This window comes from Leopardus geoffroyi, chromosome A1 (assembly GCF_018350155.1).
Source record: "Leopardus geoffroyi isolate Oge1 chromosome A1, O.geoffroyi_Oge1_pat1.0, whole genome shotgun sequence".
Classification (NCBI taxonomy): Eukaryota; Metazoa; Chordata; class Mammalia; order Carnivora; family Felidae; genus Leopardus; species Leopardus geoffroyi.
In genome coordinates, this window is record NC_059326.1 from 97,053,542 (window position 1) to 97,078,837 (window position 25,296).

Below are 25,296 nucleotides of genomic sequence, written 5' to 3' on the forward strand. Positions count from 1 at the left end.
AATTATTTACTCCATGACAAACAGAGTTCTAAGCACTTTACATGTACCATCTCATTTGATTCTACAAAAACTATACTGAAGAAACAGAGGGCCCAAGGAAACTAAGCATCATGGACACTGATGCCACCCAAATCTCACTTCATAGAAGGACCTATTACCCTTCCACTCCTAGCCCCTCAAAGATACCTCACTGGCAGAGCTTGCCTGTAGTCACACCCCTTCCCCCAGTGGCCCACCTCCAATGGGATCAGTGTGAGGGGATCTCTGCCCAGCTCAGGATAATTCTATAGGGCCATTCCAGCTCCAGAGCCCTGCTGAATGGCTGCCTGACTTATCCCTCTGCCCAACGCTGCTTCTGTCCCCTTTGTCCCTCAGGTGTGGATCAACAACAGTCCAGAATAAACAACCTGCATGCTAAACTCATCTCAGAGTCTGCTTCTTGGAAAATCCAGCCTGGGACACTATGTAACTTGTCCAAGCGCCCAAGGACCCATGCTAGGGATACAAACCCAAGCAGAAAGGCACCAGTGTCTGAGCTTCTGAGTGCTGCACTCCACTATCTTCCAGCCTTAGCCATTCCCTGAGACTTCTAGCACAGTCTACACACCTCCTCTTCTCTAGGCCTTTTCAGTAGGTAGATGGTTTGGGTACAGATTTTGCCTCTGAACTTCCATCAACAATTTTGATGAAACAAGGGAGAGGTATACAGCCCTTTGTCTTTGGGGAGTAGATCTCATATTAATAGAATCCCTGCCAACTCCATCTACCTCCCCTTTTGCAAAGTATTTTCAGTGGCATGCCAAGTCAGACATGCAGCAAGCAGTTAAGACATCCTGAGCTCCCCAGATGAAGATCAGAGAGAAAGAAACTGAGATCCACAGAGCAAACCCCCTCTTTGGCTCTCCCAGCTGAAAAGTGGGGCTATTTTTAAATCTGGTCAAAGACTGTTTGCCCAATTTAAGAAACTAATGTTTAAGAGATCAATTTCTATATAACACACAGGCCAACAAAGTTTTCAAGTTAGGATTTTCTTCTACTCTTTGAATAGTGAGACTAATTTCCACAATATAGAAAGCCAAAATTGTCCAGTGCTGATTTAAACAACTGTGCGTTCCTAAATATAATAACTTGTTTTGACTTTGTTTTCTTTCTGCTTCTGCTGTGGGATTCACAGCCACCTCTTCTACTGTAACAGTATTTCCTTTACAAACCTGTCACACTACCTGACTCTAACCTACTTAGGAAGCCAGAGCACCTGATCCTCAGAGCATTTCCCCACCTGCCCCATCCCCAACCCCTTTACTCTCAATTGCCCATGTCATTTCCAAAAACCACGAAGGGATAAATGGAAACTGGTCTTGACCACAGAGGGAAAAAAACAAAAAACAAAAAAAACTCGTATCCCCTCCATTTTCTGGCATCTGACTTTTTTAAGGGGTTCACCTGTCATTAAAGAGTATACCAAGTTCCAGGGCTACCAAGGAGCCCCAGAATAATCTAGCCTGGAATTTTTCATTCCACTTTTGGTATGTTGGTAGTCAAGATAGGACGTTACTGGAAACCCATCTCAGATCTGTGCTCTCTGTGAAGTAACAGTGTTCGATCATCATGCCTTGCATTTTCACCTCGCCTCTGATTGTTCTGCTCATGTCAGAAATGTAGCTTTGATGCAGACATTGCACTGGAGAAAAGAGGAAAAGTAGCAGAAAGGAGGGACCAGGATTAGTAGCTCAAAAGCTTTGAAAATCTAGATTTCATTGAAATGAAAACATGCCTTATCTACCTTCTTTAGACTTTTCTGATTGTGTTAATTCCAGATGAAAAGTAAGTCAGCCAGTGTCATTTTTTTTTTCCCCCACACTGGTGAAGTTTTTCTACAGGGAGCCTGTAAAGAAAAACTGTTTTTCTCCTAGTGTTTCTAGGCAAAGCAAAGCATTGAAGTACAATCCCACTGAAATCAAAGTGACAGCTAGAAGGCACCCCTAATCACCAGCTCTCTGAGTTCTTTTAGGACTTGAATACAACTGTCAATTATCAAGGTCTCTTTGTAGACCAGACAAGTAACAATACATGCAAGGTCTAAATCAAACTTGTCCCCCCAAAAAAACACTATCCTTTCACATCTGACAGCACTATCCAATTGCAGACCCAAGATCCAATGGTGAACTAAGATATTAAAAAATGTCATCAAAGCAACTACAAAATAAAATATGTCAATAATTATGTTTAATGCAAAGTCACATGGCCACAGTTATCATATTTTCTAAATAAAAATGAACATATACCCAACACATGATCAACACAAAAATTACTTCAATAATTCTCTACTGAGTGACTACTATGTGCTAGGCACTGTTCTCAGCACCACAGATGAAGTTGTGAACAAAACAGGCAGGGTCCTGCCTTCATGGCAGTTACATTCTAGTAACACTTAGATATAAAATATAATACTCTATTATCATAAGTGTTATGGGGAAAATGATCACCATTGTCATGATCACTGGAGAGAATCACGTTTAAAGGTCTTATGGAGCATTTTAAGGAGACTGAGTTTTATTGGGAAAGAAAAGATGGCTTAATGAAATCATTTGGGCATGTCAACTGAACAGAGGACCAGAGAGAGGTAATAAAAATGATCAGACAAGGAGAAATTGAGTTAAGTCTCTTCCTTACCAAGGCTTCTAGGCCAAGTTATTTCTTTCAGGGGGAATCAGAAAAGAATCACGTGACTCACAAGCCCCACAAGGGAGATCTTATAGGATAAAACATCATTGTTACATATGGTTTTCAGGCAGCTAGAAGGATGCAGTAAGCAGATATCTGTGATTTTGCTACCTTGATATTTAGTGCTATTTGTCTTAAATTTCCTTTTAATGTCTCCCCCTCTCCTGTTGTCTGCTGTGGCTTGTAATCAAAGTAGAAGTAGGGTAGGCAGTTTGGAATATTATATCACTTGGATGACTTATTATTGGGACAATACAAAGGAAAGGAGAACTGATTTTTCTCTCTTTCTCTGTAAATACATTTGCTAAACACCTTTACCCATTCTGATGGTTTTATCCATCACCAATGTCTAGCTCCAAATATCTGCATCCAAGTGCATTTTGTAGATGCCACACGACTATTTAGAACTCAGCAGGGCCAGTAGTGGTCTCATGGTCTCCCCCATGCCCTGAAGACTGCTTCTTTTCATGTATCCTGTATCTCAACGAAGGGCACAACCATCATGTCCCAAGTCACCAACCACTCAAGAAAAACTATAACACAAACATGCAGTCACTTTTAACAACACTTGACACCCATAAAAAAGACAATGCTGAAAGAAATTGTAAAAGACAAAAACAAATGGAAAGACACCCTATATTCATGGATCGGAAGACCTAATATTGTTAAGATGTCTGTACTACCCGAAGTGATCTACAGATTCAATGTAATCCCTATCAACAGGCAGTCATAAAAAGTTTGGAAAGAGAATAAATTAGAGGCCACATTATCAGAAAAGATCTAAAAAAAAAAAAAAAGGCTAGGAGATTTGATTGGATGACAGAAAATGAGCAGGAGTGAAAAATGGCTGCTGATCTTGACATGTGAGCTTCTCTAGCCCTTCTCTTCTGATGTCTGAGTTTGGGGAGGGTTCAGGTATGGAAAGAGATTAAGGGAGTAGATCTCCACATCTACTTCCTTGCCCCACCCTTATTTAAATCCACTGTCTTTAGCCATGCTATTTTTCGTTTTCATTTCAAATGACTTTGGTTTTTGTTATCTTCTGAGTTATCACCAAGTCTCTTCAACAAAAATGTAATAATCAATTCTCTGTTCCTAGTTATTTATAAATGTATTGAAAAATGCAATGCTCAGAATTGACATGTTCAACATGCACTTCCTTTCTCCCTATTTTTTAAACTGAAACCAATGTCCCATCACTAACCACCCAATGAGCTGTTAAACATTCCAGGCCGCACCTGTTCCACATAATGGGGAGAATGCCATAAAATGCCTTAAGAGAAAATGTACACTTCAGAATGATATAAAATATGGAGAACAATGGGGAACAAACTCTTCTTACCCCAAGGGAAAAAGACATATAAGACTGCATTGTGCTTCTAGTAGACAACTTAGCAGGACCTGCACAAATGATTTTGTATTAACAACAAAGAGCTTCCCAAGTATTTCCCTCAGTCCATTGAGCAATATGCCCCAAAGCAACCCTGACCTGGAAGGAGAAGGAAGAAGCTTAGAGCCAGGGGACCCTTGAATCTCTGCTTTCATGTAGTGTATTCCTTGTAAGTGACCTCTGCTGCTTTGGCTTTATATGTGGGCACTCATCCTTTAAAAGCAAATACAATTGTGAAGCATTTTCCTCTGTGTATAGTTAGATAATGAATTCTTCCTGTTGCAAAGTGACCTCAAGAGCCCGAGACCTCATTTCATTTCAATTTGTGCCAATGAAACGCTTGACAAATTGCTCTTTTTAGACTCATGTATAACTTTGAATTTTATTCCTGAGCATTGCTGCTCTTCTGACAAGGACAAATCAGGCTGCAGGATCTGTTCCCTATCCTTTGCTGGGCTGGTGATTATAGGACCAGCTGGGTGGGATCACCACTGAATACTGCTCTGTGATTCATTCACTTTGAGTACAAGTACTACAAAAATCACAAAGTCCTGGATAGGCTAAAATCACCAAATGGAGTCCAAAGCTTACTTTTAAATAAGTAAGCATGCAGAAAATGCATGCACATGAAGAGTACTGTTTCAAGAGTATTCTTGAAATGTTAGCCATTCCTTACTCTCTAATACAAATAATTTCACGTTTCTAGTGAGACCTTTTGTTCTATGAGAGACATAAACCAAACAACGTTTCTGCTGGTGCTCTTGGCAAACACTGAAGCTCTCCTGCTGGAATTCTGTCATCCCTTTTTTGAACACAGGTGATAAACCAAATTTGCACATTGTTGATCTAAAACCCAAGTCTTTAACCTGAGCATAATGAAATCACGTTAGGAGACATGCCTGTCCAAACACTACAGTAACTGCGCCAGGGCCGCTTGGAATAGCTGCCATTTGCTCATCTCTCCTCAGCCTGAAATTATTTGAGCTTCACCTGTTCCCATCTCAAATTATCCTATAATTGCCTTTCATATTATAGGGTTTGTACCAAAAGTAGCAACTGTACCAACTGGCACCCAGACATCAGGGACACAGAACTGGCTGTTACTTTTTCCTCACCTCATATGCTCTGATCATTGTTCACAGGATCATCTAAGGAAAGACAAGTTTGCCTTAAATCTCGAAATGTATCAAAGGCATCATCTAGCACGTTCTTCAGAATGAAGTGCTCCTCAAAGTCACAAAGCTTTCCTTTTAAAAACTGCCAAGTTGTTGGTTGTCTAGAAAATATACCTGCATAATTTGCTCCTTGCTTTCCAAGGGGAAATACCAAAATTATATAATGATCATCATGCATTATTTTGAATATTTCTGCCTAAATTATGTGAAAATCAAAAGCTACTTCCAAACTTCCCAAAATTGACATGGAAAAATAAACCTCATGCATTATCCTAAGGTGGTTGTGGACGCTGTGTCTGTCTCCAAACGAACAAATATTAACACCTACTTTGTTTCCTTCATAAAAGGCTGTTTAAGAATCAAATTGTGGGGGGGAAAAAATAAGGCACCTGGGTGGCTTCGTTGGTTAAGCACCCAACTTCATCTCAGGTCATGATCTTGCGGTTGGCGGGTTCAAGCCCTGCATCGGGCTCACTGCTGTCAGCACAGATCCTCTGTACCCTTCTCTCTCTGTCCCTCCCCTGCCTGTGCTGTCTCTCTCTCTCTCTCTCAAAACTAAAATAAACATTAAGAATCAAATTGTGCATATGGGGGGGGTGGGTTCAACAGGTGATGGGGATAAAGGAGTGTACTTGTGATGAGCACTGGGTGTTGTATGGATACAACACTTCTCCTGAAAGAAATATTACACTATATGTTAACTAACTGGAATTTAAATAAAAGCTTTAAAAAAGAATCAAATTTTGAGCATCTTTTCAAATATAAAAAAAAATGTTTTAAAATCTCATAAAAATGATGTCTGTAATTGTATGTTTATTACGTGTAGTCTTTCAAACTGATGGTTGCAGTTCTCAGACCCAGGAAATGGCAGGAACAATTAGCATGGGGTCAACAATCCTCCACCTTGACTCCTTCAAGTCCCATGACCTGTGGCAAACATTTGGCCTCTCTAAACTTGAATTTCCTCATCTTTAAACATGGGAATAACTGGATTTAATTTCCAATTGTATGGTGGAACACATACCGTGAACAGCCTTCCTAGTGATAATAACAAAAAAATACTGAACAATATATAATAAAAAAAAAAAAATCTTTCAAAATTGATCAATGACCCAGAAAGCAAATAAGGACTCTGAAAAGCAGGAAAAAAGAAGTGAAAGTTGGAACCCAGAATGGTGAGCAGATCTCTGAGAAAATTTTTCATCCTGAGGTCATCAAATTACCCCATGACCATAAGCCTGAGTTTTGAAAGAAGAAAAGAAACAGTTCTAGAGCTACCTAGAGCTGTTTAATGGGAGGTAAGTAGTCGGACTCCATAGACCTATTTAAGAGTAAAACAGAAATAAACACTCCTTTCAGAATGGGATAGAAAAGAAACTTACCATTCTCTACCTGGACAGTGGTCTCCTCTGTTATTTCGTAACTACCCACCACCTGCATAGGCTTCTAGCCTGAGTTCTAACACTACTTTTGGAATCAAAAAACCATCAACCTAATTACTTAATTTCCTACCTAAGTAGTGTCATCAAACATCCACCAAAAACAAACAAAAATCCTTTTTGAAGGGATGTGTATTTTTCTCAGACTACAAAAATAAATAACTCCCATCAAGCAACTTTCTGAGGGATATAAGCTCACAATCCATCTAATAATATAACAAAACACATGAAAAAACAAGAACTACAAGAAATCAAAGCTATAAATACCTGAATTAAACTAAATTTATTCAAACTAAATTAAACTAAAATTATCAAGTTTGGATTATAAAATAAGGATATTTAATAAATTTAAAGACAGGCCCATCTAGGTGGCTCAGTTGCTTAAGTGTCCAACTCTTGATTTTGGCTCAAGTCATGATCTCACACATTTACAGGATCAAGCCCTGTGTCAGGCTCTGCTTGGGATTCTCTCTCTCCCTCTCTCTCTTCCCCTTCCTTGCTCATGCACAGTCTCTCTCTCTCTCTCTCTCTCTCTCCCTCTCAAAATAAATATTTAAAAAAGCAAATAAAACATGTTTAATAAATTTAAAGCTATAAAATAGAATACCTAAAATAATGAGAAGAAAGCACATATAAAATAAGTGAAACAAATTTGAAAAAATAAAACTTTGAGAATGAAAATTTAATTCTTGAAATTTTAAAATCCATGCATGAAAACAATGACAAATTAGACACAAATGAAGAGAGAATTTGCAAACTAGAAGACAAATTTGAAGACACTAAAACTGCAGCACAAACAGAATAATCCCAAAAAGTAAATTAGACGTTAAAAAGCATGGAAGATACAATGAAAAAGTCTACCATATTCTAATAAGATTTCCAGCAGGAAAGAATGAATGAAGGAGACAAAATACATAAAAAGAGAGATTGCCTTAGAGGCTCCCAAAGTAGAAGTAAGATAATAAATGAGGCTAAGGTAGTGCAGTGAATGCCCAGAAGGATAAGTTTTTAAAATCCACATTTAGACATACCATAGGGAAATCTGAAGATATTAAAGAGAAATAATATATTGAAACAAGTCAAAAATAAAATACAGATTATCTACAAAGAACCTAGCATCAAATTGACGGCAAATCCCTTAATACTAACATTGGAAGCCGGAAGAAAGTAGAACAATATCTTTAAAATTTTAAAAGAATAGAACTTTAGGGGGTGCCTGGGTGGCTCAGTCGGTGAAGCATCCAACTTCAGCTCAGGTCATGATCTCATAATTTGTGGGTTTGAGCCCAGCATCAGGCTCTATGCTAACAGCTCTTCATATTCTGTGTCTCCTCCCTCTCCATCCCTCCCTCACTTGTGCTCTCTCTCTCCTTCAAAAATAAACTTAAAAACATTTTTTTTTTAAATGAAGAGAACTTCAGAGGTGCCTGGTGGCTCAGTTAGTTAAGCATCCAAATCTTGGTTTTAGCTCAGGTCATGATCTAACAGTTCATGGGTTCAAGCCCCATGACAGGCTCCACACTGACTATGGAACCTGCTTGAGATTCTCTCCCTCTTCATCTCTTCCTGCCCTTCCCCTGCTCATATGCTCTCTCTTTCTCCCAAAATAAATAAATACACTTAAAAAAAAAAAAAAAGAATAGAACTCCAAACTAAGATTGTATAGTAAATCTCCTTTAAAGAAATCGATGATAAAATACAGATATTTTCAGACAAACAAAAACTGAGTTTGGCAATACAGACTCTCTCTAAAAGGAAATTCTAAAGGATGTACTCCAGGCAGAAAAAAAAAAAAAGGTAGGAAGATCAGAAATTTAAAATGAAACAGTACAGAAAGAACAGGGCACATATGTGGACAAATATCAAAAACTAACATAAAATAACAATTTTTATATTTTATTGTAATATAAAATAACAATATTATCTAAAATGAAAATAAAAAACTGAATATAGTCCAACAATGGAGTATAAGTCAGATGGGAGATAACCAAAACTTAAGTATCCTCAGGTTCATGTATTGTTCTGGAGGAGAGTAAAGATATTCATTTTAGGCAACAATAAGCATACATATTCCATCTACCTACTAAACAAATAGACTGTATAATTTGTGACCTAGAATATGAAGGGGAAAAGTGAAAGAAGGAAAGAGGGTGAATCCAAAGAAGACAAGAAAGGAAGAAAAAAGAAAAAAAAAGAAATACAAAAAAGCCAAGGCAAACAGAAAGCACAAAGCAAGTTGGTAGAAATAAAAACAGAGCCTCTATGAACACAAAGCCTTTACTCAGAACATATTCTCTTACCATGATGTCATTGTGCTAAATATCAACAACAGAGCACTAAAAGGAAAATTTCACAGGTGTGAAAATTTAAAAACACATTTTTAAAAAAAAATTTTTTAATGATTATTTATTTTTGAGAGAGAGAGAGAGAGAAAGAAAGAGCGAGCAGGCAAGCAGGTGAGGGGCAGAGAGGAAGACACAGAATCCAAAGCAGGCTTCAGACTCTGAGCTGTCAGCACAGAGCCGGATGCAGGACTAAAACTCATGAACCGCGAGATCATGACCTAAGCTGAAGTCGGACTTAACCGACTGAGCCAGGTGCCCCCAAAACATACTTTTACATAACATGTAAGTTAAAAATAAACCATAAAATGTTAAAATTACTACATATCAAAATATTTTGTATCAAAATATGTATGATGAAGCTTGGCACTTACAAGGGACTGTATAGCTTCAAGACTTTATATAAGAAAAGAAGAAAAGCTGAAAATTAATGAATTAATTAGCATCCAATTAAAGAATTTGGTAAAAAAGAATTCCAACCACACTCCAAAAAACAGATAGAAGAAAAAGTATATCAGATCAGAAATCGACACAATAAAAAACATAAAATCCACATAGTCAAATTTGGTTTTTTAGAAAAGACATAATGGGATGGGGGGATGGGCTAAAAGGGTAAGGGGCACTAAGGAATCTACTCCTGAAATCATTGTTGCACTATATGCTAACTAACTTGGATGTAAATTTTAAAAAATAAAATTTAAAAAAATAAATAAATAAAAGACATAATGGATAAATATCTGACACGGTCATCATAAAAAAGAGAGAGAAAGTATAAATAATAGTAACCCAGATGAAAAGGGAAATATAACCCCTGGAAAAATTATAAAACAATACTATAAAAAAGTTTGTGCCCACAAATGTGCAGCCATAGGTAAAACTTCAATTCCTAGAAAAACATGTAGCACACAAAACTGACTCAAAAATATGTGGAAAATCTGATTTCCCATAAGCATTAAATAAGTCAAATGAGTAGGTTAAAATATCCCAAGAGCATTGCATATAACATCTCATGTCACGAACAAAGAATCCCACATAATGGCTTCATCACTTGCCTGAGGTTAACAGTTATAGTAGCTCCAAAACTAGACTCCAGATATACAGATGCCTACAATGAGTGTTGGGTTAGTGCACTGCATATGTTTCATGAGTCTAACCTGGAAGATATTTCTGCCTTCAACAATGTTCATGGGGAAGATTTTCTGAACCGTAACATCAGTATATCCCTACAGGTATGGGAAAAGAACAAGAGTGCCCACCTGTAATCCCCAGACAATTATCTATGGTGGACAACACAGAAGAGTGGCTCATTTTTTTTTTTATTTTTTTTTCAACGTTTTTTTATTTATTTTTTTGGGACAGAGAGAGACAGAGCATGAACGGGGGAGGGGTAGAGAGAGAGGGAGACACAGAATCAGAAACAGGCTCCAGGCTCTGAGCCATCAGCCCAGAGCCCGACGCGGGGCTCGAACTCACGGACCGCGAGATCGTGACCTGGCTGAAGTCGGATGCTTAACCGACTGCGCCACCCAGGCGCCCCGAAGAGTGGCTCATTAACCTTGCTTTAGTTGATCAACTTGAGAAATTTTTCTCAAATATTTTTTTCTAATTGTGTTCCATTTAAGGAGAATCACTAGGGAAAATCTTTCTCTGTTGGGACCTATTACTTAAAAAAAATTTTTTTTAATGTTTATTTATTCTTGAGAGACAGAGAGAGAGACAGTGCAAGAGGAGGGGAGGGGCAGAGAGAGGAGACACAGAATCTGAGGCAGCTCCAGGCTCTGAGCTTTCAGCACAGAGCCAGAGGCGGGGATCGAACCCATGAACCACGATATCATGACCTGAGCCAAAGTCGGACACACAACCGACTGAGTCACCCAGGAGCCCCAGGGACCTATTACTTTTAGGGAGGTTTCATAAAGGACACTAAATAATCTAACTATGAAAAAAAAAATCTTCTAAGAAAACACCAGATAGATAAATTTACAGCTAAGCTATTTTAAAAATTACATTCTGATATTAACTCTGCCAGATAAAGAAAAAGGGAAAAATTCCCAATTCATTTAATGAGTCTAGAAAAAACCTCAATGACAAAAGCAGAAAAGGACAGGACACCTAGGAAATGCTAGGCCAATCTCACTCATAACTGCAGATGATAAAAATCTAAAATAAGAAAAATAATTAACAAACAAAATCCATCAATGTATAATGATATGATAATGACAAATTAGAGTTTATCACAGAAATGCAAGGTTGGTTTCATAACAAAAAAAAAAAAAAAAAACTAAAATTCATTACATGAGCAGAGTGAAAGGAAAAAAAAATCCTGTTGTTACAAGGTGAATTCCCCAAAAGCAAACACTGCAGCTGAATTTGGGGTCCTAAATTTTAATTAGAATGACACACCTGTGAAAGGAAAGGGGAAAGGGGAGCCTGGCTGGCTCAGTGGGTTGAGAGTCCAATTGTTGATATGGGCTCAGGTCATGATCTCACAGTTCATGGGATAGAGAGCCCCGTGTCAGGCTCTGCACCCAACCTGCTCAAGATTTTCTCTCTCCCTCTCTCTGTTGTTCTCTCTCCCTCTCTCTCTGCCCTCTCTGCTTACTTGCACACTCTCTAAATAAATTAATAAATAAATAGGAAGGAAGGAAGGAAGGAAGGAAGGAAGGAAGGAAGGAAGGAAGGGGAGGAGGAAAAGCAGGAGCGGGCATAGAGACAATTCACACTGCAGCATACACCCCATAAAATGTTGACCAACCAGCAGAGTTATCGCACATTGGAGGGAACTGGACCTTCTTCCCTCATGTCGCTCAGCCACGGGACACAGGCCGCTCTGTAAAGGAGATGACCCTGGGCCAGGAGGCTGTATAAAATCTGACTGACATAGGTCGTCAGCGTCCCTGCACTTTAGCTAGGGAGCAAGTCCTTCTGTGAAGATGGCTCTGGCTGCACTTTTCATGCCTAATGCACACCTCAGTAGATGAAGAAAAAGACCTTCCATATACTTCAACAATCTCTTTGATATCAAGAAAATTTAATCCAAGCAAGTTGAAGACAACTTCCTTAACATGATGAAAAGAATCTACAAAAGGCCCAGAGGAAAAAAATCATACATAACGACAAAACTGAAAACAATTCCATTAAAATCAAGAATAACTAACACAAGAATGCCCATTATCACCATTATTATTTCCTTTGCCTTGATGTGCTGGAGGTCACACATTATGGTATGGAAAATAAATAGATAAGGACTGGAAAAGAAGAAATAATCTGTTTTTATTTAAAGATAATTTCAGGGGCGCCTGGGTGGCGCAGTCGGTTAAGCGTCCGACTTCAGCCAGGTCACGATCTCGCGGTCCGTGAATTCGAGCCCCGCGTCAGGCTCTGGGCTGATGGCTCAGAGCCTGGAGCCTGTTTCCGATTCTGCGTCTCCCTCTCTCTCTGCCCCTCCCCCGTTCATGCTCTGTCTCTCTCTGTCCCAAAAATAAATAAACGTTGAAAAAAAAAAATTTAAAGATAATTTCATTTTCCATGTACAAAACCCAAGAGAATCAGATGAATCATTAGTTTAGCAAAGTAGCTAAATGGAAATCAATATATATAATTCTACCATTTTCCTTTATACACACACACACACACACACACAAAACCATTTAACTACTATGTGTTTTTTAAAGACACCATTTACGATAGCAACAAAAATATAAGGTTCCTAGAAATAAATGTAATAAAAGATATGTGAGACCTTATATGTAAAATAAGTCAAACTTTATTAAGTGAAATTAAAGATCTAAATCAATAGGGGTGCCTGGGTGGTTCAGTCGGTTGAGTGTGACTTGGGCTCAGGTCATGATCTCATTGTCTGTGAGTTTGAGCTCCACATCAGGTTCTACGCTGACAGCTCAGAGCCTGGAGCTATTTTGGATACTGTGTCTCCCTCTCGCTCTGCCCCTCCCCTGTTCATGCTCTGTCTCTCTCTGTCTCAAAAATAAATAAACATATAAAAATTTTTTTAATATATGAAATTTATTGTCAAATTGGTTTCCATACAACACCCAGTGCTCATCCCAAAAGGTGCCCTCCTCAATACCCATCACCCACCCTCCCCTCCCTCCCACCCCCCATCAACCCTCAGTTTGTTCTCAGTTTTTAAGAGTCTCTTATGCTTTGGCTGTCTCCCACTCTAACCTCTTTTTTTTTTTTTTTTCTTCCCCTCCCCCATGGGTTTCTGTTAAGTTTCTCAGGATCCACATAAGAGTGAAACCATATGGTATCTGTCTTTCTCTGTATGGCTTATTTCACTTAGCATCACACTCTCCACTTCCATCCACGTTGCTACAAAAGGCCATATTTTATTTTTTCTCATTGCCATGTAGTATTCCATTGTGTATATAAACCACAATTTCTTTATCCATTCATCAGTTGATGGACATTTAGGCTCTTTCCATTATTTGGCTATTGTTGAGAGTGCTGCTATAAACATTGGGGTACAAGTGCCCCTATGCATCAGTACTCCTGTATCCCTTGGGTAAATTCCTAGCAGTGCTATTGCTGGGTCATAGGGTAGGTCTATTTTTAATTTTCTGAGGAACCTCCACACTGCTTTCCAGAGCGGCTGCACCAATTTGCATTCCCACCAACAGTGCAAGAGGGTTCCCGTTTCTCCACATCCTCTCCAGCATCTATAGTCTCCTGATTTGTTCATTTTGACCACTCTGACTGGCGTGAGGTGATATCTGAGTGTGGTTTTGATTTGTATTTCCCTGATAAGGAGCAACATTGAGCATCTTTTCATGTGCCTGTTGGCCATCCGGATGTCTTCTTTAGAGAAGTGTCTATTCATGTTTTCTGCCCATTTCTTCACTGGATTATTTGTTTTTCGGGTGTGGAGTTTGGTGAGCTCTTTAAAAAAAAATTTTTAAATAAAAAAAAGATCTAAGTCAACAAATATAATATTTCAAAGTTAGAAAAACTTGCAATTATAAAGAAGTAAACTCTTAAAATGATCTGAGAATACATAATTCCAATAAAAATCCAGGCTTTTTCCAAACCCTATGAGCTGGATCTAAAATTGACCCTAAAAAACAAAGATCAAAAGTAGCCAAGATATTCCAGAAGAAGAATAATGTAAAGGGATGCCCCACCAGATATCAATATGTATTGCCAAGGAGATGATATGATCTTGAAACCAGAAGGATTTCTTTCAAAAGGCACACACACACACACACGCGCGCGCGCATGCACACATGCGCACAGAAGTCATAAAAAAAATTAATGGATTTGACTAAATTAAAATTAAGAACTTCAGGCAGAAAGATACCATAAAGAAAATAAAGACACAAGCTATAAACTGAAAGAAAACTGTAACACATAGGACTGACCAAGGATCCATATTTAGAATATATAAAGAACTCCAAAAATTAACTAGAAAGACATAAAAAGTGGGAAAATGGGGGGAAAGACAGGAGCAATCGCTTTGAAGAAGAGGAAACACAAGCATCTGATAAGATGTTCAACCTGAACCTCATTAAACACAAATTAGAACCATAAAAAAAAAAATACTATTTTAGGCCTGTGGGACAGGCAAAGATTAAAAAGCCAAAAAATGTCAAAAGTTAGCAAACATTTAAAGCAACAGAAATGTATACACACTGCTGGTGGAAGTGTAAATTTGTGCAATTGCTTTGAGAAACAATTTGGCATTACTGCACACATGTGTATCGTATATGCGTATATCCTACAATCCTAAGTCTCTACATACAGTCCTCTCCTAGCTAGCTATGGCAAGTGACCTATACAGTAACTCTTAGTAACATCTTTTGTAATAGAGAAATAAAGGGAGCCAGTTCCCCTATTTCTACCAGTAGATAGGAAGACCAACTGTAGAAATTTTAATCAATAAAATGCTATAGAAGTAGTATTAGCAATAGGAAATAATTAATGACAGGTATCCCCATCAACATAGATAAATCTCCAAAACCTACAAAACTCATCAAAACTATAGCCAAGAAGACTACATATGGCATAATTTCTTGTACATAAAATGCAAAACCTGCAACACTGAACAACAAAGTTTTACATATTCAAACAAAGCAAAAAGAATAACAGACACAAAATTAAGCATATCAGCTTCCTCTGAAAGGTCAGTAAAGGTGGATGGGATACACAAGGGCCTTCAAAAGTATTGAAACCTTCTGTAGCATTTTTTTTTAATGTTTATTCTTATTTTTGAGAGGCAGGGAGGGGCAGACAGAGGAGGAGACAGAGGATCCAAAGCAGGCTCCAGGCTCTAAGCGGTCAGCACAGAACCCAATGCGGGGCTCGAACTCACAGACCGTGGGATCACGACTTGAGCCGAAATGAACTGAGTTGGATGCTTCACTGACTGAGCCACGCAGGGGCCTCCGACAAATTCCATATCTTAAACTGAGCAGGACTCATATATGTGTGTGATGGTGTTACTTTTGATATCCTCCATATATATTGTAGTATCCCTTTGCACCTACTCAGGATTTAATAAAATTATTTATATAGGGTTAACAACACTTAGCCACCTAAATGTAGGGACACTGTGATACTGTCATTGGTGTTGCAATGTTGGAATCTGTTAATTCTGTCCTATGCAAAAATTATGAATATACAAAGTCACAGACCTAACATTAGATGTACAGTACTAAAAATGTGTCTCATCTGTAATGCTTGGACCATGAGCCAGGAGAGCTTCAGTCAGGAAATAGAAGGATGGATTAAAAGGAGAGATAGAGGCCCAGGCATTGGAGAAATGAAGACATGTGAGCACAAGAGACAACCCTGAGAGAAGTGTGCTGGGTTCTGGAATAGTCAGAGACTGAGTCCTAGAGGGGGAAAAGAACCAGCTGAGATGAAAAACTCCAGCCACTCAGGAAATACCCCAGTGTGGCTCCAATGCAGCCAGGTTTGAAGCCCGGGAAACTACAGGAGTGACCCTGCGGTGGGAGAGGGATCTGGGGAGACCAGGAGTAAAACAAGAAAAAGCTAAAAAATAAAATTAGGCTATACACAGAGGCAAGGAGAAGAACAGCATAAGCTGGAAAGGGCCAGAGGGCTGTACAGAGGCCCTCCTACATTACACGTCTGTGGTATTTTCAGTCAACAACTGACTGTCACATAGCCACATGAGAAAGGAATTTAAGTTTATTTATTTTGAGAGAGACAGAGAGAGCACAAGCAGGGGAGGGGCAGAGACAGAGGGAGAGAGAGAATTCCAAGCAGCCTCTGTACCATCAGCACAGAGCCCAACATGGGGCTCAGACTCACAAAACTGTGAGACCGTGACCTAAGCCAAAATCAGATGCTCAACCAATTGAGCCACCCAGGTGCCACAAACACAGAAAATTATTAAGGTAATTTCTCAGGCTACAGTCTGAGAAAAGCAAAACACAGAGGTAGCACACCAGTGATCTTGGCCCACAGATGTGTTCTGATTGGTCTCCTCTCAATATTATTTTCTTTTTCTTTTTTTAATTTTAATTTCGATTAGTCACCAACATTTAAAACCCATATTTCCAATTTGAGTTGAAACCAGAAGGTATGGCAACACAGGGCCTGGATTTTTTTTTTAATTTAAATCCAAGTTAGTTAACATATAGCGTAATAATGGTTTCCGGAGTAGAACCCAGTGATTTATCACTTACATAGAACACCCAGTTCTCAACCCAACAAGTGCCCTCCTCAATGCCCACCACCCATCTAACCCATCCCCCACCCACTGCCACTCCAGAAACCTTCAGTTTGTTCTATTTAAGAGTCTCTTATGGTTTGCCTCCCTCTCTGTTGTTATCTTTTTCCTTCCTTTCCCCTATGTTCATCTGTTTTGTTTCTTAAATTCCACATATGAGTGAGATCATAGGATATGTACCTTTCTCTGACTGACTTATTTCACTTAGCATAGTATACTCTAGTTCCATCCACATTGTTGCAAATGGCAGGATTTCATTCTTCTTGATCACCAAGTAATATTCCATTGTAAAGAACCCAAATGTCCGTTGACCAACAGATGGATAAAGAAGATGTGGTACATATACACAAGGGCCTGGATTAGTAAAGGCCAACAGTCTGCTAGAATAGAGCAGCCACTGACTGCTTTGGGTGTGGCAGTGCTCTGCGGTTCACTGACACCCAGGCGACACCATTTGCTCCTGTTCCCTACTGTTCCCTGTCAATATTTAACTTTGGTAACCTTTGGGAAAACAAGAGAGATGACTGTACAAAAATGAGTCTCCCGGGGCATCTGGGTCGCTCAGTTGGTTAAGCATCCGACTTTAGATTTCAGCTCAGGTCATGATCTCACAATTCATGTGCTAGAGCCCCGAGTCAGGCTCTATGCTGAAAGCACAAAACCTGCTTGGGATTCTCTCTCTCTCTCCCTCTCTCTCTCTCTCTCTCTGTGTGTGTGTGTGTGTGTGTGTGTGTGTGTGTGTGTCTTTCTCTCTCTGCCCTGTCCCAACTTGCACATGCATGCTCTCTTTCTCTCTCAAAATAAATAAATAAATAAATAAATAAACTAAAAAATAAAAATAAAAATGAGTCTCCTGAGATAGATGCTTAAAGGGAGGGAGGGCAGCCTTTCACCCTAAACCTGGGAGCTGTAGAAACAGGCTATATTGAATTCTCCTGGTTTGTCTTAGAGTTTTCATTTTATGTGCATACATTTATCATTTCCACCTCAATGAGAGCAAAAGAATATGTGATTACATAACGGTTTTATTTTGAGACGTCTGATTCCCCTTTTTAAAGGCTTCATTTTTCTTGTTTTTATTTGTATCAACCTCACCAACATCTGCCCTGAGCAGCTGCTCCTCAGGGAGCTGTCACAGATGACCACAAGCTGGTGACTGGACACAGGGAAACACATAAGGCAACAATTCAGTGCACCTGTGGTCTACGTGGAAACTAAAGGCACTGCCAGCCCAGCCTAGCAGGCAGCCACCAGGAACAAGAAGGTCCTGGAGTTAAAACTTAGGACAGATCAGTTCAGTGATCTAGGAAGTGTTACAATACTGACTATAGCTGCGTGTAAAAACACAGTTGCAGGAAGAATGTACAGTAATGTTTGGGCCTTTCCAAATATACAAATATACCCAGCATTTGCTGTCTCTGGAACCAGAGATAAGTTCACTCCTTGAGAAAAACCAAGTAACATAAACCCACCTAAGAATATATCAGGGCTGGGCACCTGGGTGGCTCAGTAGGTTAAGCATCTGACTCTTGACTTCAGCTCAGGTCATGATCTACAGTTTGTGAATTCAAGCTGACAGCAGGGAGCCTGCTTGGAACTCTCACTCCTTCTCTCTGCCCCTCCCAGGCTCATGATCTCTATCTCAAAATAATTTTTAAAAATTATTAAAATTAAAAAAAAATACATCAGGGCTGAGAAGAAAGGAGAATGGGGAGAAGCAAGTACAAATTATCAGGCCTTGTTGATAATACCTCCTTGCTGATATGGCATATAGGTATAAACCCAGACTTTGGGGGTGACCCAGAAACACAACAAGGTGGTTCTGATAGACTATTTGTATTTCAATACATGTCTCCCCCTTGCTGGGAGACTCCCAAGTTTTTCCATTGGGCCCATATCCACTTTAAGTGGCCGTGCAGAGTAATACCATAAAACAAAGAACAAGAGAACAACCTTCTCCCACAAACTAAAGTCTCCATGGTTCTACATGAGGCACTTTAAAGAAATAAATAGAATAAGATGTGGAGCATCTTCGTCTACAGAAGCATTAGGGTTAAGTGGCATTTCTTCCTTTCCCTGCTTCCCTTTATAAGTTGAGAGAATGCAGCTACTGGAGCACACGGTCTACTAGTCAACCCAGCAACAGCATGTCTGTATGGCTATTAACAGGGAGAGACAACTATGTTAAGAATCAATGACTTAATCTGTAATCTAGATCAGCTCTGCCACTTAATGGGCAAGTGACCTTGGGCAGGTCACCTCACCTCTCTGAACCTCGGTCGAAACAACCATAAAATGGGAATAAGAAAAACTGAGCCATGGAACTACCAGGGTTGTTGGAGGATCCGATAAAACAAAGCATGAGAACACATATCAGAAGGACGTAAAATGCTTCACCCATGTAGAAGACTACTACTGGACCATTTTATATGATACCTTGTACTCATGACAGGTTCACTTTAGTTGCTTGATAGGAAAGCACACAATATGTACAGAAAACTCCAGTATCAATTGTCCACGGGAAGACTGTAGTCATAAAACAGGTGTGATGGTTAATTTTGTCTGTCAATCTCACTGGCCACAGAGTGTCCAGATTAAACATTATTTCTGGGTGTGTCTGTGAGGGTGTTTCAGGATGAGGTTAACATTTCAATAGGTGGACTCAAGGAGACTGTACTTTCTAAGGTGGGCGGGCATTATCCAATCCACAGAGGGCCTAAATAGAGCAAAAGGGAGAAGGAAAAATTCACCCCTTTTTTCATCTGCCTCACTGCTTGAATTGGGACATCTCATCTCATCGTCTTCAGTCCTTGGGCTGGGATTTACACCACTAGCTCCCTGGTTCTCAGGCCTTCAGATGCAGACTGAATTACAACACCAGCTTTCCGGAGTCTCCATCTTGCAGATGGCAGATGGTGGGACTTCTGAGCCCCCATAATCACATGAGCCAATTCTTCATAATAAATCTCTCCCCCACCACTCTGTCTCAATATCTATCTGTACACACACATACACACACACACAAATTATATTTATACATACATACATATGTGTGTGTGTGTGTGTGTGTGTGTGTGTCCTGTTAATTATGTTTCTCTGATGAACCCTGTTCTCCATTTTCTACCACATTAAGATCCAGGACTACACATCTACTAAATATCATGCAAAGCGTTTGGGAAAAAATTATTAGTCCTACTCTAAATTAGATCTCTTATGATATTGAAAATTCTACAAGTTCCAATTTGGATGTAGAGCCAATAGTAGTCACATACCCAGTCCAGAACCTTCATCGAGCATTTCCAAAGTCCTCAGAACAACTGTGACTCTTTTCACTAAGTCAGTGCACTATCTAGTTAGACTGGACCTTAGCAAGAACCATCAACTGAAAACAAAAAGAATTCAAAGATGCTTGCTGTTCAGATGCTGGCCTTCAAAGTATAATGTGCTTTGGCCAAGATATTTAAGTGCTTTATTTAAAACACTGACAATCACAAAAATTTGAAATGACCCCTATTTGTAAATTTGTCTTGCATACGTGAATTTTTAAAATTTTATTGTTCAGTATTTTGGTATATGCAAAAGAATACATGTGAAACATATATGTGCTCTGGAGTATAATAACAAAAAAGAACACACATAAACCCAAAATCCAATTTAAGAACCAGAACCTGTTCTGGTAACAGGAGTAGACAGAATAAAAATGATAATGATTTAGGATCTTGCAATTCCTGGGACCCCCGGTGGCTCACTTGGTTAAACTTCCAACTCTTGGTTTTGGCTCAGGTCATGATCTCATGGTTTGTGGGTTTGAGCCCCACATCTGGCTCTGTGCTGACAGTATGTAACCTGCTTGGGACTCTCTCTCCCTCTCTCTGTGCCGCTCCCCTGTTTGATCTCTCTTTCTCTCCAAATAAATAAATAAACTGAAAAAATATATATGAAAAAAAAAGGATCTCGCAATTCCTGAAGGCTGTCATTGCAAACATCAGAATGCTGGGCATATCCTCAAGTAGGTGAAAATTGTTTTCTCACACTCACTTTTGCTTTCTTTATCCCTTCCAGGGGCATATGAGTTTTAAAACAAAAATGGCCAGATGAAGAAAAGCCTAATAAATCAAAGGAATGGTTCTCTATTGATGGCACTCAGACACCACTAATGGACCAGGTGGTGAGATATCTTTGCACAAGAAGCCCTCTGATACATAAGCAACTGCCATCTCCAACGTATTAGGAAAACAAAAAGTTTATGGGCAAAAACTCTGTATGTGACAAGACTCTAAAACTCAGATATCTTCAAGTTTGAACATGATGAACTGAAAGCCAAGCTAAAAAACAGACAACTCAGTTGAGTATTGTACATTCCCCTTCTCTGCAGGGAATATGTTCCAAGACCCGCAGGGCAGGCCTGGAACCACAGATACTATTGAACCCTACATCTGCTGTGTTTTTTCCTATGGGTACATACCTATGATAAAGTTAAATTAATGAATTAAGTGCAGTAAGAGATTAACAATAATACTAAAATAGAACTAATGATAAAATAGAACAATTACAATAGTATGTTGTAATACAACTTATGTGAAGGAGACAGAAGAAGGGCTCTCTTGCTCTTTCAAAATACCTTACTGTACTGTACTCACCTTTCTCGTAGGATGGTGTGAGATGATAAAATGCCTACGCGATGAGATGAAGTGAGGTGATGAAGCGTTAGGTTACTAGCATCAACCTTCTGACCGTGTATCAGAAAAAGGACCATCTGCCTCCAGATCGTGGTCAATTGCCGGTAACTGAAACTGAAGAAAGCAAAACTATAGATAAGAGCGTACTACTGTATTTTAAAATCTTAATTTGCAAACTACTCTCCATAAGACAGAAATTAACACAGGGCTACAAGCTTCAGTAACTGACAGAGAGATAATACGGAGACACAACCCTCACTCTGATTCTACACATTGTCAGTCTTTGTTGCTCAGGTGTGGATAGCAACATACTTAGATCTTTTCTTAAAGTGAACACTTCTAGATCATATGCATTGCTCTGAGTGTCTCTACTTCCCTTAACTGATGGGAAGTTCTAGTTCCACATAAAGGACACACCACTAAACTCAATTATAGCCTGTCAGTACATAGATCGCAGGGCAAAAGAAGATCCAATAGACTAGAGGCAAAATTCAGCTTGCGTGACCTGGAGAAATTTATCATCCTCATGCACTTTTCAACTTCCTCCTTCAAAACATGAGAAAACAAGACTAGATAAGTTCTTTTTCTTTTTTTTACATTTATTTATTTTTGACAGACAAAAAGAGAGAGCACGGAGGGTGTGGGGGGTCAGAGAGAGAATGAGACACAGAACCTGAAGCAGGCTCCAGGTTCCAAGCTTCCAGCATAGAGCCCAACGCAGGGCTCCAACTCACAAACCATGAGATTATGACCTGAGCCAAAGTCAGGTGCCCAACCGATTTAGCCACCGAGGCACCCCAAGACTACATAAGTTCCTAACTCCATTCCAATCCTAAAATTCTGAAACTGCCCTTGATTCTAACATTCAATCTCTTTGTTAAAAGAAATGCTTTTATGATACACCACAAATTCTTCTGTGCAATCCTGGAATCTTAGAGGAAAAAGAGTTTCCCACCATGTCTGCCTTGCAATCTATTCTAATTTAATCTTTCTCTCTCCTAAATTCCAAGGGATCTGTGGTCAGATTGAATGCTACTGAACCTGAACCAATACCTAAAACAAAAAAGGAGACCATGGCAAAGAATCTAGCATCCTTATGATCAATTTTTCCCCAGCAAAAAAACAAAGTTCACTCTTTTTTGTTCCACTTGACAAACATACAATCAAGCAGTGCCTCTTCTGAAGCTTATCAGTGTGGTGAGACCACTTTCTACTAAGCCCTGTATTAAACAATAACTAATTAACTCTACTCTCAAGGCCCTTCAATTTGAAGTAATTTTATTCTACTAAGAGAAAATGTTTCTCTTGAGTCTATTCTTAGAAGTGTCAAATCTTCTTCACAATGAATACCTTTAAGCATGTTTTGAATATCAGAAAACAGGCTTTAAATACAAGTTACAGAACAGTTTCTCAATAGGTCTGGAAAAATGTGTGTTATTCCACTGAAAGTCAAATGTCTTCTTCCTTCCTTCCCCATTTCCTTCTGCATTGCAACTAAGAAGTTCATAGATATTATGGAGGTGGGGTATTCCCAGGTAGCCTCTGCTGCAGGTGTGAGAGAAGACAGATCCAGCTAGCTATAAGCATTTCTCACTTGAACTTCTGCTATTTTTATATCTGGATGATTTCCCCCCAACCATGAAAATTTCAGTTCAGTTCACATAAAGAGTGAGCCACTCATTAATAATAATCAGAAAAAGAGGATGAATCCAGAATAAAGGGTGTTGCTTCTCAACCAGGCCCACCATGGTGTCACATTTAGAAAAAAAAAAAAAAAATTAAACTTGAAACCCATAAAAAATTGAAAGGCAATTTAAATCATTAATCTAGTCCCTTGCAAAATGCCAAAGGGATTACTATACATTATGTTCAACAGCGCTTCCAGCCTTGTGTGTTTGACAGCTCTCAGTACATCATAGCACTTGCATCAACCACTCTCCCAGTCTTACTTTTGGGCCTCCCAACAAATAGTCCTTCCACTTCAGCCCAAACTGGATCTTCTGCCCCCTTTAGTCAGGATTTCTCTGAGTAAGCCTTTCTTCTAATATTAACTCTTTACCCATTCCCATGTAAATCTGATGCAAATTTAACCTTTCTTACTTCCTTTTGATTCCCATTTCTATCCATTACACTTTCAACCAAAGCCCAGACCCATTGCTGCCACTGACAGCAGAAGATCCTTTCTATTCAGGAGATGGGGGAGTGAGAAACTGTGAATATTCATAAACCAATGCTTTCAATCAGGTCGGAAGGAATGAACAGTGGCTGATTATGGTCTGTGAGCACTTAGGATTCATTCCCATCCCTTTGTACATACTCCCTTGTTTAGATGGGGCTTAAACAATTAAGTTATTACAATTAGACGCACTGCAAGAGTTTTGGGAGTGAGGAAAAGGCCATCAACCTGCTGCTATTGCTGCTGACCAAAAGGGGCAAGGGTACTTGAGGTTGTGTCGCCAGCTCAGGATTCCTTGGTGGCACAGGCAACTGTGGCAGCAACAGAAGCCATAGCTGGAGCGGTTTCCTGGTCTTGGGATTCCAGCCACAGTCTAAACCCTTGAAATCAATAGACAAAAGGCAGTCCCTAACTTCTGTTCCTTCTAATCTCTAACTCCTTATATTAAATCCTTCTAACTGAAATACCGAGAGTGGTTTCTGTGCTCTAACCTGACTCGACCAATATTAGGGGTTAATACAAGAGTTAGGGACTAATAGAGAGAGAGAGGACACAAAGATGGGGCACCTGGGTGGCTGAGTCGGTTAAGCGTCTAACTTCAGCTCAGGTCATGATCTTGCAGTTTGTGAGTTCAAGCCCCGCGATGGGCTCTGTGCTGACAGCTCAGAGCCTGGAGCATGCTTTGGATTCTGTGTCTCCTTCTATCTCTGCCTGTCCTCTGCTTATGCTGTCTTTCTCTCTCAAAAATAAACATTTAAACATTTTTTAAAAAATAAAGAACACAAAGCAAAAGGCAAGGAAGGAAAAGTAGAGATTTTTCTGCAGGCATTTTGGGGATCAAGAAAACTGTGACAAAGTAAAATTGACATTAGCCATCAGGAAAATACAAAACAAAACCACATTGAGGCAACATTTCCTACTCACTAGGATGACTAGAATAAAATTTTAAAAATATACCTAACAAGAATTGATGAGGATGTGGAGAAATCGGAACTCTCATACACCACAGTAAAAATGTAAAATAGTGCAGCCACTTTGGAAATCAGATGGGCAGCTCCCCAAAATGTTAAACATGGAGTTACCTTATGACCCAGCAATTCTACTTCTAGGTTTTCACTTCTAGGAGAAGTAAAAACATATAACAAAAAAAATGTGTACATAAATACAGAAGTATTATTAGTAATGTTCAAGAAGTAGAAATAATACAAATACCCATCAAGTGATAATTAGATAAATAAAATGTGGCATATCTATAACATGAAATATTATTAAGCAATAAAAGCAAGTGAACATGCATGAACTTGAAAACAGCATGCTAAGTAAAAGAAGCTAGTCACAAAAGACCACATACACTGAGATTCTGTTTATATGAAATGTCCATATTAGGCAAATCTATAGACACTGAAAAGTAGATTAGTGGTTGCCTAGGGATGGCGAGATAGGGACTCAGAGAAGGATGAATAAGGGGTGCAAGATTTCTTTGGGGAGAAATAAAAAAGTTCTAAAATTCTAATGGTGTATGCACAACCCTGAATATACTAAAGCCACCGAAGTTGCTGCAGGTACTTTGGGGATCCCGACATGGGAAAGCTGGGTAGGAATATGTTTAGTCTGAGATCAGTGGGATATATTTATGTGGTTTACAGTCATCTCCATG

The 25,296-nt window shown here is 39.2% G+C and overlaps 1 protein-coding gene across 1 annotated transcript in view; it reads right to left on the bottom strand.

Moving 5' to 3' along the window:
• Nucleotides 1–1,408: 1,408 nt before the first annotated feature.
• DTWD2 (DTW domain containing 2) overlaps nucleotides 1,409–25,296 on the bottom strand; it is a 230,792-nt gene continuing 206,904 nt past the window's right edge. Inside the window, exons 9-10 of the transcript XR_006714412.1 lie at nucleotides 21,425–21,577; nucleotides 1,409–1,681 (exon numbers count right to left, since the gene is read on the bottom strand). The gene's annotated coding sequence lies outside the window, so the exon portion shown is untranslated. The remainder of the gene's footprint in view (nucleotides 1,682–21,424; nucleotides 21,578–25,296) is intronic.